Source organism: Taudactylus pleione, unplaced genomic scaffold, assembly GCF_031769625.1.
Source record: "Taudactylus pleione unplaced genomic scaffold, aTauple2 ptg000007l, whole genome shotgun sequence".
Lineage (NCBI taxonomy): Eukaryota > Metazoa > Chordata > Amphibia > Anura > Myobatrachidae > Taudactylus > Taudactylus pleione.
The window spans coordinates 22,898,295-22,917,530 of NW_028284410.1; positions in this window are offsets into that span (position 1 = coordinate 22,898,295).

The following is a 19,236-nucleotide window of genomic DNA, read 5'->3' on the forward strand; positions in this document are numbered from 1 at the left end:
TATATTGTTGCAACTTTTCTTTCCTGGTTGACTGTGTATACAGGAAACAAGCCAGTTATTTTAGTGAATAGTCTCTGGAGATTTAAATAATAAACTCTTCTAACTGAGCAAGTCAAGGTTTTGATGAACTAACTAGCAATGGAAACTAATGTGCATAGCAAAGCTACGTACATGTGACACATAAATATAAGTGACAATTAATGTGCACTTGGTTACCTTCATTTTTGGAAAAGCTATATTGTATCATAGGCATTTACATGGTCTTGGTTAATAGAGCACATCAGGTTGAATTTAGACAGAATATATTCTTAAACTTATATTGCTTCATATTTGTATTATTATATTTAATACATTTAATTTCAGCCACTAGAGGGAACATTTGCCTAGTCTTAGAAACTTACTCTTCGCTTCCTTGCTGGTGTGAAAATATTACAGTACAGTATACTGTATGTGCTCTTTCTAAGGTGAGACTGCAAACCAAAATAATTATGATTTTTCTTTTTGGATAATTTCTAAGAATTTGATGTATTCCTTTGTACTATTTTTTTCGGATACTTACCCTAAAAGTATTCTTACCCTCCCCCCTTATCCCCCTAACACTTACCCTCCCTTCTTGTAGCCTAACCCTCCCCACCCCGCACCCTAACCATAACCCCCCCCTGTTAGTGCCTAAACCTACAGTAAGTCTCCCCCCTTCGTGCCTATACCTAACCCTCCCCCCTTAGTACCTAAACCTAACCCCCCCCAGCGGTGCCTCACCCTAACCCAGCCGCCTAGGGGTGCCTAAGCCTAACCCCCCCAAAAAAACTAACGCTAACCCCACCATGTTACCTAAACCAGACACCCCCCGCAGCTAGCAGCTAAGGGCACTTACCTCGTTCGGGCTGGCATCCTTATGGATTCTGGCATCAGTATTTCAATACCTATCTTAAATCCCTTGTCAGGCTTCCACCGTCAGGATTTAGACTGGCAGCATTCTACCGCCGGCCTCATAACTACATACAGGCTCTATTGGAAGTGATCCCTTGAGGAGAGACTGTGGTGTTGTGGGTCTATTATAGGTAGCTACGATATATACTGTATGTACTACTGTATATACTATATCCAATATGGCTGCTATAATAATGGTAATTAATAATTAAATAATAACTGAATTAAAGAAAAAAAAAAAATTCTATTCCTTGGGGCTCATGCAGATTTGGCCATAAATTAGTGTAAAGTTGTTTATAAAATCTCTGTCATATGCAGAGCTTGAGATGTGTTCTGGTTGGCAACATTAGCACATGCAGAGCTGTAACTAGACTTTTTGGTGCCTTGTGCCAGAAAGAGCAATGGCGCCCCCCCCCTTTTTTTTCAAATAGGGACATAAGACACGCACCCAAAATAGGGCCATGGTCTCAAGAGGAAGGGCCAGGGAAGAGATAGGGGAGGCCAGGAGCTGCTGGGGATAAAAGAAGAGGAAGCTACAAGTGAAAATGATAATAAACAGGAAATTGACAGGCCCCAACAGCGCCCCCTGCCCTGCACTACCCTAGTTACATGAGCATATGCTCCTGGTTTTCTCCAGGCACATTTTACAGACAGCTATGTCCCACTTGCAATCATGTTGTAAACCATTTATTTTATGTACAACCAACACATCAGCAATTATGCATCAAATAAACTACAAAAACCTGTGTAATACAAAAGAATCAACAACACAAAACTCATTTGCTTGGGAATACTCACAAAAATCTATTCATTTCTTATATTATAACATTTACTCTTTTATCCAATTTCTTTGCTGTTCAGCTATATACTACCCATCGTCTGATACATGTCCCCTCCTACCAGTGCAAGGTAAACCTCAAACCATAACAATAATGAAATAACGACACAGACACTTGTATAAGGGAAAGGAAGTTCAGCTTTATTTACATTTTAAACTATATTTAACTATTTTATTATTACAGAACTAACTGACAAAGAAGTAAATCACAAAGTATGGTGGCGCAGAAAGAACAGCCCCATGAAACAATATCACCATCTACATAATTACTACCTTCTTCTCCATGTGAGACGAGCTGCCAGCCCAATACCGCACTCAAAGTATTCACCACTTTGTACAGACCAGAAAGAATAGGCTCCTTTCCAGTTTCCATCTATCTCACCCACAGCAACCTGGAGAGAAATCAGAGGCGGTCAGGGATACTATAGGTCACCTCACTTGTCACATTATAGTGTCTACACTTAGCATCATAGAACGATTCCTGCAGATACATATTCCTGTGTACCCAGTGGTTGAAGTGGAAATTTTGAAGTGGGGGTATGGATATATCAGGGGGGGACTTTACTTAGGCAGGCCCAAATCCGGAGCCCCACTGATAGTTCCATACACCCACTAATAATGACAGTGACCTGGGCCTGATGCCCAGGTCTGCTCTTCCGTGGCTGGTTCTTACTTCTATTTTTCTTCAGGAGGTCTTCTTTCCTCTCTCTCTGCTCCTTTCACCTCACAGCAGCACTCTTCTCCTCACAACTCCCCTCATAGCAGCACTCCTCTCCTCACACCTCACCTACCCTCACAGCAGCACACCTCTCCTCACACCTCACCCGTCACGACAGCACACTTCTCCTCACACCTCACCTCTCCTCACATACCCCACCACTCACCGCAGCACTCACCACTAATCACCTCACTGCAGCATTCACCTCTCCTCATTGCAGCACTCACCTCTCCTCACACCTCACCTCACTGCAGCACTCACCTCTCCTTATTGCAGCACTCACCTCTCCTCACCTCAGTGCAGCACTCTCCTCTCCTAATTGCAGCACTCACCTCTCCTCACCCAACTGCAGCACTTACCTCTCTTTATTGCAGCACTCACCTCTCCTCACCTCACTGCAGCACTCACCTCTCTTCACTCCTTCCCTCTTTTCAGTGCAGCACTCACCTCTCCTCCCCTTCCCTCGGGCACTCACCTCTCCACTCCTCTTCTCCTTTCAGTGCAGCACTCACCTCTAATCCCCTTCCCTCAGCACTCACCTCTGCAACACTCACCCAACCACTTACCTCACTGTTGCACTCACCTCTCATCATGTCCCCTCACTGCAGCACCCACCTCTCCCGTCCTCAGAACTCCCTTCCGCAGCATTCACCTCCGCTCCCCAGCACTCCCCCTACAGCACTTATCTCGACTCTCATCTGCAGCACACACCTCCGCGGCACTCCCCTTCCCTCCTCAGCACTCACCTCATCTGCCCTCTACAGCACTCATCTCCCCTCTGCAGCACTCCCCCCCTCACTCCTCCCCTCGCTTCAGGGCTCCCTTCTCTGGTGGTCCAAGGCGGCATTTTTAATTTGGCGCCAGTAGCATGGACCGGCAGCCAATTAGGGGCAACAAATGATCCCTGTCACCCCTGACAGTGATAGTCCCAGCGCCGGGAGCCGAAGTGAAGTGCCGGTATGCCATATCAACACACTTCAATCACTGTATCACTGGTGGACTAGGGAGGTGAACTGTGGTGATACTTTTATTGATTTTTGTTGATTTGTAGCATCAGTCTTTGTTGTTGTCGTTTGTTGTCCATGTTTATACCGGTATTAGGTACATGACCATATATGACACATTGGACATAGATTGTCATAGGTTACTACTTATTGTTCTAACGGAAGCACTTTATTCTATTGTTAATCTTCTTTTATGTATGTATTCATAATTTTTCAACAGCTGCGTGTTCTAACAAATTATCCACACACTGGGGGTCATTCAGACCCGGTCGTAAGCGCCGATGCGCTCGGACCGGGTCGATGGCCCCCCACAGAGCATGCGCACGACGGCGCCGGCGCATGCTCCAAAGCAGACGATTTCCCCTTTTCTACCCGACAGACAGCACCAAAGGGGATGGAGAGAGTAGCAGTGGACCAGTAGCTGGATCGTAATTACTCTGAGCACATTCTGGTGCGGTACTTTTGTATCCCGGGCTGAGTCTGGATATTGGAGGAGGCAAAAGTGCCACAGTTTGGGGGTGAAACATCTGGTGCCCTTCCCGTATCCTGCCCTAGTGTCCTTCTCACATTCCCTTGTCACTCACTTTCTTTACCCCTTCAGTGTGGCCTCTTTGCTTAATGTCAGTTGTCATCCATTGCCAGTTGGAATCGGGTTCCCAAGGTTCGGTGTAGGGACCCTCCTTTGTTCCAGTCCTTTGGGTGTCTTCCCATTGGGCAAATGGAGAGACATGGAAGGGCAATGGTACAGAGATGGAGGGGGCAATGGAGGAGAGACGGAGGGGGCAATGGAAGAGAGACGGAGAGGGCAATGGAAGAGAGACGGAGGGGGCAATGGGAGAGAGAGATGGAGGGGGCAATGGAAGAGAGAGATGGAGGGGGCAATGGAAGAGAGAGATGAAGGGGGTAATGGAAGAGAGAGAGATGGGGGTGTAATGGAAGAGAGACAGAGGGGGCAATGGGTACGTATAGCACAGTTCTTCTCTTTTTTCTATTTAGTTTTAAATATTTACGTTATTCTTGCCCAACTACTTAAAACTGGACTGTTCTGTCATTATTTTGGCTTAGGGGTGCATTGAAAGTTTGAGAACCACTGCCTTATATTAAGTAGCACTCTATAAGGTATCAACATCCACATACAAGTAACTTTCTGAGTAGCACACTATTCGCTGCATACCACTACTGCACACAGGTCTATGGAAAGGGAGTCTCAGAACGCAGTATCTAAGATATTTAAGAGCTATTATTTCTGTTGTAGAATATTTTAGTTAATAAACAGTAAGTCCACTATTTACAAAGCTTGTCTCATTTTTACAATTGTTAGGGTTACAGCCATATCCTTTATTATTTTGTTAGTGTACTTGCAGGGGATCCCCATTCCCCAATCCCGGGTGGCAATCAGTATTTTATTTATTATATGGCGGTCACTGCGATGTTATCTGCATTACATGGAAGTCACTGTGATGCTCTATCGTAGGTAAGGTAATATAGTACAGGCGGCAATATTTACTTATGAGTCTTGCGACAGTGGAACCTGCCTGCATGCTCTATTTAAAAAGTCACCCCAGTACCAATGAAAAAATGCAGCAAGTGCTGTCATCTTATTGTAACGGTACTAAAATTGGGTATTTCCCTCACTCTACAAAAAAATTCAGTCTTTAAATGTTGATGTCCATATTCAAGCAAGTTGTGGGGAAAGGGGTAAGTAGGTGGGGTTTGCACATAGTTGTATCTTTGCCCTCGGTGAAAGAAAGCCATTTACATGAGCCTCTTTCTGCTACATTTTTTTATAAGCAATAAAATTTACTCTTCGTTGAACAGAAAACATTAGATTTCCTTTGATATAGACACGAAAAGAAAATATAAATTTTATTCTGCATAGCTCCTAACACATTATCTGGCTTTAACTCAACATGCTCCAAAGAGCATCCTTACCTTGGGCAACTTTCCATTGTAGAAAGTAAAGCGTGCTATAGATGAATTTTAGACCATGGCATACAGATTTAGCATAACGAACTGGAGTAACGGTGCAATCCAACCCCTCCCTCAAATTGAGGAGTCTGGGCCTGATTCAGAGTGCCGGACGCTATTTGCGCTTGCTCGTTCAGAAAAAGGGTCCGGCTATTTAAATTGAGCACTCGCTCTTTGCGGTCTGTTGACGCCTCTATGTCTGAGCGAGCGAACGAAACATGCGCTCGCTATTTTGTAAAGACGCCCCCTGGCCGCTCGCATCATACGTCCGCTATTTATTTGATTAATCGAGTACATCGAAAGGTGTCTGAACTGCTCGCAGTGCTTGTGGTAGGATTTACCTACCGCAATCATGCGAACAGTTCAGGCTAAGAGACAACCAAGTGACGTGATCGATGACGCTGCTTTGTTAATTATGCACACCATTAAAACGCCCGTTTTGACCGTTTGGCACGCCTGCGTTCGGATCACCACTCCCCGTTTTCAAGCACTCTTTCTGCTACATTTACCACCTACTACAGTTACCACCCACAAACGCCTCATCCTGTCACTCAAATTAGCAGGCACTCGCTATTTTGCGAATGCTCGATTTCCGAGCGCAATGACTGGTTGGCGCATGCGCATTACGACCCATACGCATGCGCAGATGTGCGAGCATCACTCGGAGCGAACGAGCGGCTCTGAATCAGGCCCTCTGTCCCAGATTGTGCCCACACTAACAGCTCTCCACACAGATTGCTGGTACTATCATCACTCCTATTGGGAGGTGTAACAAGCCTTTGCAGAAAGAGATAAAGTGGAGAGAGATAATGTACCAACCAATCAGCTCCTAACTGTCTTTTGAGAGGCGCTTGATTGCCTTTAGTTTAAAAGAATCATGCTCTATATAAAGATTTAGCATTGCATATGCTACATATTAACGCTTGCTGAAAAAAGCCCAGAAATTGTTTAATATCTGCAGAACCCACATTGGTGGATACTGACCATACAAGAGAGCTATCAGAGGCAGGGGCATGTTAAAGCTTGATATACTGTACACAACACTAGAACTAATGACATTTCAGTTTAGAGAGTACAACAAAATAAAATTTTACTTACCAAATTTTACTATATTTTCACAAAAAGCAGTAAATGTAACTTTTTCGGTCTCTAATTTTGACACTATCCCTGCCATTAGAGCCAAATGGATTCATTTACCAATTAGCTGTTGCTCACGGCTTCTCACATGATGAAATCACTTCTGTCAAATGTTTTTTTTTTATTTTAAGTGCCACACCTATTTAATGCATTAATGATGTCAATAAATTTTGTTTTTGTTATTGCTCAGTTTTAACTTGACAGATCAAGCTAAAACAAAGTGCAGGTAACTTCTCTACAAAATGATGCAGTTTTCATGAAAATCAAACCCTGAAGTCTCCGGTCACATGGAGTTAATGAAAGGTGTACCTTATTACATTGTAGAAGATTGCCAATGTACAAGCTATTTCTTACTATAAACATTATTAACTAAGATCAACATCAAATTTGAAAAAAAGAAAATTAATCTGAACCATGGAAACGACTAACAAGCAGAGAGAAGGAAGTGGGCAGATGAAAGATAGATTGAGATACTAGGAAATGGTGGGTTTTTTACTCTCTTGGTATAAAACGACCGAAAATGTAGCTGCAAATAGTTACAACCGGTGGCGGCTCCAGAGGTGGGGCTGGAGAGCAGTCCAAAATTCAAATAGGGGAGCCACACCAACTGCCACCCCAAAAGCGTTTGGGGTGGCAGTTGGTATGGCTCCCTTATTTGAATTTTGGACTGCGCTGCAGCCGCCACTGGTTATAACTAAATGTATATTGTTATCCTAATATTCTTAACTTCTTTGTGTCTGCAATATTCCCACCAGTGTGAGCATATACATCATAGTAGCACAGTAGTTTGCATTGTTGATTAACAGCCCCGGGTTATGGGATCATTACATCTAGGACCAGCAGCGGCTCCTGCCCTCTTACCGGATGAAGGCTGCCACTGCTGTTGATCTGGCCGTGGCCGGGTCCCAGCACCTGCGCAATAGATCTGGTTGGCACCAGGACTGGCGCACGAGCAGCGGTGGCGCCGCGCATAACACTGGCTTCTGGGGGATGCATTCACTACAGCCCCGAGAAGCCTTGTAGGGCTGCCCAAAGAGTTGAGCAGTGGCTTCCACTGGAAGCCTCTCTCTGCTAATCACAGCTTAGACTGGCAGTCCCAGGGGGAGGAGAGACCTCCCCCTGGGGCTGCCTGTCCTATGCGTGACTGGCAGGTGGCACTTCCAATGGGAAGCCACCTCCAGTCACAGTGTAGCCAGTGCAGTCACAGACTGCACTGGCAACACTGAAGTGGAGGTTTTTATTGGGGGGGCTGCAGCGACGATACATGCCTGCATAAATATCGGTAACATCGCCGCACATCGGCGGCCATCTTGGCTTTGCGGCAGGTTTGACCTGCCACAGCCTTGGGGGCTCTTTAGACACGCAGAGCTGCGTATGCACTCACAGTGGCTAATTTATGCAGCCCATGTAAAGACGTATAAATGGACAGACACGCTTGCGTTTCTCTGACCACCCCCTGTCACCACCCCCAAACGCTGACAACCTGTCACTCACTCTGGTGGATTCCTGTGTGTGTCTATGATTGCAGTGCGATCGCTGCACATGTGCATTGCGGCTTATACGCATGTGCAAGGGCAAACAATCGCTCGATTGCTTGTGCAATCGCCTTTGCGTCCATCTCTGAATCAGGCCCTTTGTGTGTTCTACCCATGTTTCCATGGGTTTAATTTAGGTCCTTTGGTTTGTTCCCATGGTCCCAAAAACTTACCGTTAGGTAAACTGGCTTCTGACAAAAGGGACCTTCATGTTTCAGATAGGGAATTTAGAGTGCAAGGTCCAATGTGACAGGCAGAATGAAAATGATTACTTCTCTGTGAAGCATTGCATAATGCAATTGATGCAATATAAATGATATTAAATAAATACCACGCTTAATTCAATTTATCAAACCCCCATTCACTAATTATATTGTCTAATCTACACAGTTTTTGTAGCTTGAGCATCATACTTTATACCATTGTTTCAAGTCAGCTGCAGTGTGTTGTATTTCTTGCCACACACAGTCTTGGTTTATATGTTTAGAGCTCAATATAGTTTATTTGCATTGAAGATATAATTATTTGCACACACCATATTATTCCAATTCAATGTACCATGTTTATGAACAACCTCCCTTACAGTGTACAAGGTTTTAGATTAACTGTGTTATGACTCTGCAATTTGGGACTCAGCAGGATTTCACCTCTGATGTCTATTTTAGAATTTCGTTATTCTCATTATGCATATTTATAACCACTTTCAGGGCCTGTTTCAACTTCCTTAATTAAAACCATGAATATTTCCCATCCTTTAATGGCATCCAAAAGGCATCAGTTAATGAGAATAATTGTTTTCAATGCATTCCACTTCTGGAGCTTTGAAGTTCACCAAGTCTCCTCCTCATTGCTGTACCAGAAGGTTGTCATTTCCATCATTTTTATGTCTCTAGATTGGTTCAAGACAAAAGCTTTTGGGGATTAGTAATAAATGTCCCTTATACTTTATGTCTTTGCAGTCCTGTGACTATGCGAAATGACAAAATGAGGTGGTTCTTGGAAATTCACCTCTAAATATCCTCAGGGTATTTTTGACATTTTAGTTGTGTGTCATATTATATATATTTATGTTCTCTTGGAGCAGTTTTTTTCCCTAATGGGACGTATCATGCAAACTCATTCACCATTTCTGTATATCTGTAACGGTGAAGTAACAAGCCTTTCATTTCGGAATATGGAGCTGTAGGTACTTGTTCATTATTTTCCACTTTGACCAGGACAGTGCACATCCTTGCCGCCAAAATGTGTGCTTTTCCTCTGCAATACAGATTTTTTATATTTAGCAGACTGCGGGCTGGGAAGGGCACTGAGGGAGCAGACAGGGAGCCTCTGCACACGCTCCCAAAAAGGGGGCGTGGCAGGCCATGAGGGGTGTGTCCTTGTGACATGCCTCCAACTTGTCACACTTGGGGGCATGCCCAGCACTTACAGAGGTGCTGAGCTTCCCCCAAGCACTTTCTTCACGGTGAATAGATTCCGTGCATTCACCCAGCGGTGATCGTTCACCGCAAGTTTTTCAACCCACAGGACACTGTGGCCCGTGGGTGGGGAAAGCTCAGGGCAGGCTGTTTTAATGGGGCACTGCTAAAGGGCTAAAACAGCCTAGAGGGAACACTATTATATTCATAAATGATGAATTGCAGAGTCATATGTACAGATGTATCCTCATACACCTAGTCACGGCACAGGGCACCAGAGGGCGCTGTTCGGTGGCGCCTGTCAATTTTCTGTTTAAAATCATTCTCACTTGTAGATTCCTCTTCTTTGATCCTCGACATCTCCTGTCCGCCCCTATCTCTTATGCGGCTGACTCCCCCTCCGTGAAGACACCTCACCAAGCACCTTCAGTCACATCATCCTTTATTTAACGCACACATTTTAAAATACTGGCATACCTGGGAGTTGAACCCGCTGCTAATATTTGCAGCATATACACTATAAGCAGCACTCTTTCTATACCTTCAGCTGGTGATCTACACTGCCGGCTCCAGGCTTGTGCATGGCTGTTCTGATGGACAACTCCTGCTGCAGGTGCAGCTTCACCAGCGCTCTACTACTTCTAGAGCAGGTGAGTTTTACTGCATAATTATTGTGTATCATCACTGCAGCCATTGGCTTCACACTGTATTTGGCACCTACACCTGTATAACTGTGGTACAAAGTGCGGTTTGGATTCTGTGGAATCCGAACCGCTCTGAACAGTGGGGATCTGAGTCCACTCGAGCCGCTGCTCGGGTGTTCCAGCCTGACTCGGATCCCACTTCGAGGCCGAACGTCATCCTCCCAACATCGGATTCTCGCAAGACTCGGATGACGTTCAGCCACTATATAAAGCGCCGTGCCCGGGACGCTGCAACATTTTTTAGTCCGCACGCACGCTGTGCGGAGCTCTGCTTTGAGGTGGTCTAAATTGACTGTAAATGACTGGAAATTAATGTTATTGAGGTTAATAATACTATAGGAACAAAAAAATCCCAAATTATATAATTTCAGCTTTTTGTGGTAATTTTTGCCATTATACCAAAACCAGTCACGGCAGGTTTGGCAAATCAAATCCAAAGCCGGGCGACGAATCAGTACAAAGGGATTGGTACACCTTCATCACTGCAGGAGAAATCAGATTTGTCATGCCCCTTCCCCATGTGGCTAAGTCCCTTATTCTGCCTTTTGTCCCTAATTGAAAAATGGGGGGTGTCAATGCTCTTTCTGGCCCAGGGCACCAAAAAGTCTAGTTACGGCTCTGAGCATTTATACGTCATATGGCACAAGTGTACTAGAGATGCTGGGCTGCAACTTTAACAGCACAGGAATTAGTTTTGAAACTTGGTGCAAGAAAATGCTGCAGGAGCTGCATACAGATTCAGACTCATTCACACACAGACAGTGTCGGACTGGGACATGAAGGGCCCACCGGGGCCCATGCTTAAGGGGTGTTGTCATCCACCAGTGGGAGTGTGGCCAGCCACCACAGATACTTGGCTTACCATTAGGCAAATATTGGTGTAGTTTCTATAGAAGGGAACCAAGCCCCCATGCTGATCAGTGGTCCTCCTCCACCAGGTATCTGACCGTCTAATAGAGTAACAATCTATAATTTGAGGTCTGGAACCTGACACCAAGAGGAGGGGGTGGGGCCCACCGGGGATTTCCCCTGTACCCCTGTGGGCCAGTCCAACCCTGCACACAGATATCGCGTATCCATAGTGTAATCTAGCAGAGTAGGTTTGTTGCTTCTAGTAGTTTTATTTATGTGAATAAGATGCATATTTTGAGCAAGAGCGATGCGCAGCCGATTTGGCCGGGACCTAGCTCGCCGAGAGGGGCTGTTTAGTGCGACTGAAACCACAATGTATGAGGTCACATCTGTACTTGTCTTGTCATTAAAAATGTCAACAAGCAGTATGTGGACCCCGGAATGCCGGCATAATACGGTCATCAAGTGCTACTAAAAATATTTCATAAGCACAAACACTACAACATGATGATTAACAATTCTGTCCACAATTCTACTGGTGACACCCGTGAAATGTTTTCAGTAGCAGTAGTAGATCTTCCAATGACGGCGTTCCAAGGTGCACATACTGCTTCTCCATAATCTAAATGATAACAAGACTATGGGCTCTATTTATTAACATTATTTTTACTAAAATAAAGTGAAAAAGGGTGTTTTCACACCCTTTTCACATTATTTTAGTATCACCTAAAGTTACTAAAGGGCAATTGGAGTAGAATTTGTAAAATTCAAAAAGGCAGAGCAGAGCCCGGAGCCGGCCCCAGCGATCAGCTGTGTGGTGTAAACAGATCACACGCTGATACACTGTAAAAAAAAAAAAAATAGGGACCGCAGCTCCGGTGATGTCTTCCCTCCGGTCAGCTGGTCTCCCATACTGCACTGGGACCCGGTCATCATCTGACCGGGTCCCAGTGCAGGATGGGATGTCAGCTGACCGGAGCCACAGAGGACATCACCGGAGCACCGATCTCCAGAGGTAAGTGTAATTAAGAGAGGGGGGGTCGCGGGGAGGGGGGGTTGCGCGGGGGGAGGGTCGTGAGAGTAGCGATCATGGGGGGCGGAGCTTAGCGGCGGCCAGTCAGCGCATGTGCGGGCACTTGTAACAGTATTTTTTGCGAAAATACCGTGATAAGTGTGCGGAGGGGATTCACAGGGACAGAGCTTTATCGCAAACTCTGGCCCTCATTCAGAGCCACTCGCTAGCGGCAGTACGCTCGTTCCGAGCGATGTTCGCACTTCTGCGCATGCGTACGGATCGTTATACGCATGCGCGAACCAGTCAGTGCGGCCGAAATTCATGTGCTCGCAATATAGCGAATGCCTGCTATTTTGAGTGACAGAATGAGGCGTATGTGGGTGGTAACAGGGGAAGGTTCTTGAAAATGGGGAGTGGAGATCCGAACGCAGGCGTGCTTAAAGGTCAAAACGGGCGTTTTATGGGTGTGCATAATTAATACAGCAGCGTCATTGACCACGTCACTGGGTTATTTTATAGCCAGAACTGCTCACAAGATTGTGGTAGCAAAAACCAACCACAAGAATAGCGAGCAGTTCATACGCTGGTCGATGTACTCGATTAATCTAATAAATGGCGGACATGACGTATGGTGCGAGCGGCCAGGGGGCGTTTTTAACAAATAAACGAGCGTATGTTTTGCACGCTCGTTCAGACTTAGAGGTGTGAACAGACTGCAATTTGCGAACGGATCATTTGAATAGCCACCCCTTGTTTTTGAACGAACGACCGCAAATAGCGAACGGCTCTGAATCAGGCCCTCTGTCCCTGTAAGGGATTTTTAGTAAATCCAAGTGATATTGGCTGAATTTGCAATGCGAATTCAGTTGGTAATATCACACTGCAAACTGCATTCAAAATGCGGATTGTAGTAAATAGAGCCCAATGTATCCCATCAGAGAGAATGAATTATGATATTTATATTAACTGCATTTAAAAAAAAACAAAAAAAACTTTTATTTATGAATTCATATTAATGGAGTGTGCCCATGTATTTGTTTATAAAAAAATAAACCATTATCTTATGCTGGGTACACAATGGCCGATATATTGGCCGTTCAATTGAACAGCCAATATATCGTGTGTGCATCGGCCAGTGTGTACAGACGATATGTCTGTGAACGGCTACGTTTACAGACATATCGCGTCGGCTGTGCAGCACTGCTGATGGCTGATATATCTGCAGATACTGTATATTGGTGCATTGTGCTGTATGTACGGACACTTGCTGCACAGGCTGCCAGGGAGGGGGTGCGGCGTGGCCCCAGGCCAGCTATGTCTTTAGATGGCAGTGATGGTTGTCCAGTGTGTCTTTCATGTGGGTACCCAGCCTTATCTTTTATTTACACCAGGAATAAGAATTACTAGCAAAAAATATTTATGCGCTCCTGACCAATATAAGGATAGGAGGTTGTTTGGGAAATATAAATTACCTTATAACACGAAGGCTGATCCCAAATAATAAAACCCCTATAGCATTACACATACATAAATGCATACTGACCGACTATGTATAAATGCTTTCCAGGAGCATCCCGGAGAGCTGCTTCTGTAGGCTGGTTCAAGGGGTGAAAAAGTCCACGATTCGCAGGTCCGCGATACGATAGGATAGGGCTAAATTATGCAAATCTCATCGTTTAGCCCTGCCCCCTCCTTACGGACCTGCAAATTCCCCATTAAGTCTCCCCATCCTGCCTGCTTTACTAGGAAGTGGGTAGGATCCAAGAGATCCACCTACACTTCCGGGGGTGCGGTGGGCTACCTGAAAAACTCAGGAGCCTCCCGCGACAACCTTTGCCTACATACATGAAGGCTAATTACAGACAATAAGACCCAATGAAGAATCTTCATATGTACTGTTATTTCTCATTACCTGAAACTGTATACAGTAACAGGATACTAGGACGGGATCATCCCAGCCATCCTTTCCTCCCTTTTAGATTGTATGATATATATAATAAAATAACATATTGCTCCCTCTTTCTTTTCACTAATGACTTGACTAAGATTTGATAAAAATAATTAATAAGACAGAGAGCAGTGGGAAATTCCTTTGATTGTATTTACACTTTCTTCATATTATTGCACACTTTGGATGAATTTTTTTTTTCTATACCTTTTTTAACCAATATTCCGCTGATTTTTGTCCAATATTTGGACATTTTTAACAAAATGTAAAAGTTACATTTTATTATTGTATTATATACTTCTGCCTGTGCACCACCACATAGACAAAAACTTTTCCTCTTCTGCCATTCATGTACTCATTATCTTTGTCAGTAGGCAGCACCCCCTGAACTTAATATAATTTGTGGTGTCTATCTAGACATTGTCTGCCTTTTCATAGTCTATCTATAGTCTGGATACCATATATCTGTGCTTCCTTTCTGTGTGCTTGTGCCTTTCTTTTTTTCCTTTTATGTCTGTCTCTAATTTTATATCTGGAAATGTGTCTCCCTGTCTCTCTTTGTCCCCCCCACCCCCCTTGTGTTTGTGTCTCTTCTTTCTCGCCTTTGTCAGTCTTTCTGTCCTTCAACAAGCTTCTAACATTTGCTCCCACACCACACTGATCATTGCCTTAAAAAAGACCCCGGAGAGGGTTGAAACGCTTTGGCGTTAACAGGACGGTGTGCTGAGAATTATGGTGAGGAGGATACGTGCCCGGCAGTGGAGGCGATACCTTTGAAGTGGGAGACCCGGGACCCAAACATATGGTGTCTGATGACACAAAGCTCAATTCCTACCGCTGATTGGAATTTACCATACACCATACATATGCATGAGGATTATTGAGGAGAGAGATTGGACCACAGAGGACAATATTCATGTGGAGTGTTGATGAACATTGGAGGACTTTATAAACTTTACACCTTCAGGTTCCTTATGTGAAAACACAAGATGGTTACTCATTTTTAATTTGTGATTCATGTATGTAGAGTGTGGGGTGCACTCTTGGGTTTACTGTCAGTGAGCTGCAGGTCACCTGCGCATTTGGAGAAAATACCTTTTTTCTATTACTTCCTGTCAATCACTCTCTGATGGGTCTGCGTAGCAGCTGCGATCGCAGTCCTGATCGCAATGGCTAATTTGCGCACTGCAAGGCATACGCATGCGCACTATGCAATAACCGCCCAATTGCGTGCATATTAGCAACTGCGTTCCTTGCTGAATCAGGCCCACAGTGCAGAACCTCTTGTACCCCTCCCAATAAATAATAATCATGGATTTGGAGGGGTTTAAATAGCATAATTTGGCCAATAAATACATGTCAGTTTTTTAGGTGAATATCTCTAAAAAGCTCATTATTATTTGGGACAGGTATATGGGGTGCTGTATTGATGGGAGAGATGTTTTTGAACTTGCAAATGAGAGGTAAAAGTGTTTATTCCAACTTTTTACAAATTTGTTTAAAAATTAAAAACACTAAAAAATACAGATATTTTTCTGTACACAAAATGCTGAACATGCACTGTAGTCGCCTAAATACTGACTTCCATCTGTGCTATCTTGTCTGCATCTGGCCACTGTCCATGTACTTTCATCAGAGCTATATCATGGCCCCCTACCACTGCTTTTCCCCATTTCACCCTTTATGCCCCAGTCAGACACTGCTCAAGACGTATGCTTCCAGCAAACTTGCACCCACATGCATGCAGTTGCTCTGGTCTCCATCGCAAGGTCCCTGAACACTGAATAAATGTAGAATGAGATGTAGAAAAGCACCCCTGACATTCCCAGAATTGTATAACACAACAAAGCAATCACAGTACCAGGGTATGGCAAATTGTACAGACAAATGGGCTATAACACATGATAGTGTTAAGGAAATAAATGGATTCCAGCAATCCCATCCTGCAATATCATTTATTTGTTCTCATAGGCAATATATAAATGTGTTCGTGACATGCGTGACAAATAAGTTGGTTTTTCTTTGCTTTATCACGCTATTTCATAAACCCTGCACCCTCTATCTCGAATACAGTAACAGATGGCTTTCGGTAAGGATCACCACCCTGGAAGCCTACTTGGATTGGTCCAGCCATGGCTGGAGGGGTGCTGGAGTGTGTGTGTATATTGTAAGCTGTGTGAGTTGAGCAAGGGAAGCAGTAGCAGCGGCCGCACATATGATAATTACCTGTAAGTGAACTGTGTCACTTAATTGTAATCATAGTTTCTGCAAGAAAACAAATATATATTTCAATTTGACAGCAGCTGTTTACGTTGTCTTTATTTTCCACAACAATTTGGTGCCGAAAACCGGGACCTGAAAGCAACTGAAATGGAATCAGAACAGGAGTGGAGGACTAGAGACTAGACTGGTGCCATTCAAAAAGGTGAGAACATTTGTGTCTCTCTCTCTGCTCTCCCTCCTCCGATCCTGAACCCTCTGTTTCATTGTCGTGAGTACAGGTCCCAAGAGCCTGAACAGCTGTGTTTTGTGTCCTAACATCCTTTGGATATGCATGTGTGAGTGTATGTGGATGTTGGCACATCGCCACATCAGCGTGAAAAAGGTCCTTTACAGCTGAGTGATTGCACTGCCTCAAGACGCACCTCCACGGAGAGAGCATGGTGGGGGCAGGGAAGTAAAAAATAAGGGGACCCTACCGTCCTCGGACACAAATGTTTGTCAAGTAATACTGTCAATAACATTGTCTGTCTGGCAGAGGGACAAAAAAAAAGGTCATAGGAGAATAAGTGTTGGTAAGAGTAGTAGTCTTTGCCGGTCTGCCTGTCTTGCTTGTCAGTACAGATCCCTGGGCCTACCCCCTCACCGGGGGCTCTCCCCTCAGAACAGGAGCGATTCGAACTCTGATCACCTCCTAACGTGCTGACAGCTCCGGGTACATTGGCTTTGCATTTCTTATTACTACACTGAAGGGAGGGTCCCGAAGCTGCAGACTTGTGAGCTGAGTCTCTCATGAAGAATCATATTTCTGGCGTAGAAAACCCCTTACTTGCATGGTTTGACATAGATAACATTAGAGGGCAGATATTGTTTGGCATCTGTTCCTTGTTGGTTTTCATTTGGCTCTGTTGGAAAATTCGTAGGGACCAAAAGCGGGGATTCGCTGTGTGGGACTTCCCCTAACAGCCAATAGCCATATAATATAGTGCTGTGGAAAAACTGAGAGAGGGGGTAAGAGCCTCCTCCACCATAGCCGGGCTATGGGAAACAGTCACAGCAGACGAGGATTTGGCCGATCACCAAATCAGAGTAATGGGCATCCTGAATCTCCTCGTACCCCACAGGAGGAGATGAATGGCAAATGGGTCAGCCGGCATTTACCTAAGTGGGGCAGGCTGACTAGGGGGATGGATTGTGGGATCCCAAAAGAGGGAACCTTTGAGTTATCCCGCTGGGCAACTCTCTACAAAATTATAAAACTAAATTAACAGCCAAATGAGCAGCCAGCATGGAGCAGGTGGATGGTAGAATCTTATAAGAAACAGCAAAAAGCCCATGGTATTTTTACATTAGAAACAAAAAAAGAGGGGTCAAATCAGCAAGGGGGGGAGGCACAGCCAGAACAGAATGAGGAAGAGGGAGAGGAAATAGAACAACTAGCAGTATCTTTAGTAGAACCCACTGCAGTTAGTCTGGAGACCTCTCATTTAAGCACCCAGGGGACTCCAATACGTGAAGGGACAAAACCAAAGAAGCCCCCTAGTTTCAAGGCAATATAGCCCACTGCAGACCTGACATCCATAATAAATCCTGGCACTCTACCACCGCCTAGGAAAGCAGAGTCCCAGGTCCAGGCTACTGCCCCTGAATATGCACATCCACTCTACCCCCACCTACTGGCAGAATATATCTGATCCAAGGGGAGGAAGGGTTTTGTGTGGAGTGGAGGGTGAGCTTCTCATCACTCCCAAAGTAACTCAAAATGAGATAGATGAGATGGTTGAGGAACATCGCTTGTCTCAAGCCTCAGCTTACCCGGTTAGAGAGCAATTTATCCCTGGTACAAATGGACAGGCAGATCGGAGAGTGACCCAACATGTCCCGTGGACACCTGGGGAGATGAAAGGATTTCTTTCATCTGTCCCTAAACCACGAATTAATCTATATGGGTTTGCAAATGAACTGCATAATATTGCAGTCAGTTACAATCCAACATGGAGAGATCTGCTACAGATAATAAAATCAGTAGCCGGACATATCGACACTGCCGCTATTTGTACCAAACTCACCCTACCATCAGACCCATCAGAACAAGAGAACACTCCCCTTAGGGCATTAGAATATGTTACCCACATAAAGGGCAAGATTGGGGAAGTGTTTCCCCCACAGTCCAGGTTCCGGGTAACCAATATTCAACAAAAGGTTAAAGAACCAGTGGAGGATTATTTTGAGAGATTTAGGCAGGCACTAGAAGAAGCAGGGGGGATTTAGAGGAGCAAGGTATGGGAAAGATGCTGACTGCCACATTAGTCTCGGGACTTAATAAAGACATACATGACAAGCTGGTTTCAGCCCATGCTGACTGGCGAGACAAATCAGTCCCGGCACTAATGAATGTAGCCAGCTCAATCCAAAGAAACATACAAGAAGTACAGGAGAAAAAGGCCCAGAAGGTGATGATAGTTGACACCTCCAGCAACCCACAGAGGGGTAGGTTTAGAGGGAGGAATAATTGGGAGCCCAGAAGAGAGAAGTGCTACAATTGTGGGAAACAGGGCCACATTGCAAGGAACTGCCCAGCTCCAAAAAAAGGAGGGCAGGACCGCACCTGACAGAGAGGGCTTCCAGTGTTACCAGTCATCTCTGAGAGTAGGAGGGTGATGCCTTTGTCCACTTGACCCTCCCTGAAATGCCTTTTTACTCGGTGGAGTGCCTGGTGGACAGCGGAGCAGCCCGTAGCGTTCTCAAAAGATCTGAAGCCACAAATTTAAAAATTTCAGGATTAATAGATGCTGTAGGACTGGAAGGTAACCCCATCACACTGAGGGAGACTGCAGAGACCCCTGTAAATATAGGCCCAGTCAGCACCTCCCTCTCCTTTGTTCTCAGTGACACTGTCCCTTGCAACTTGCTGGGAAGAGATGCACTGATGAAATTAAAGGCAACTAT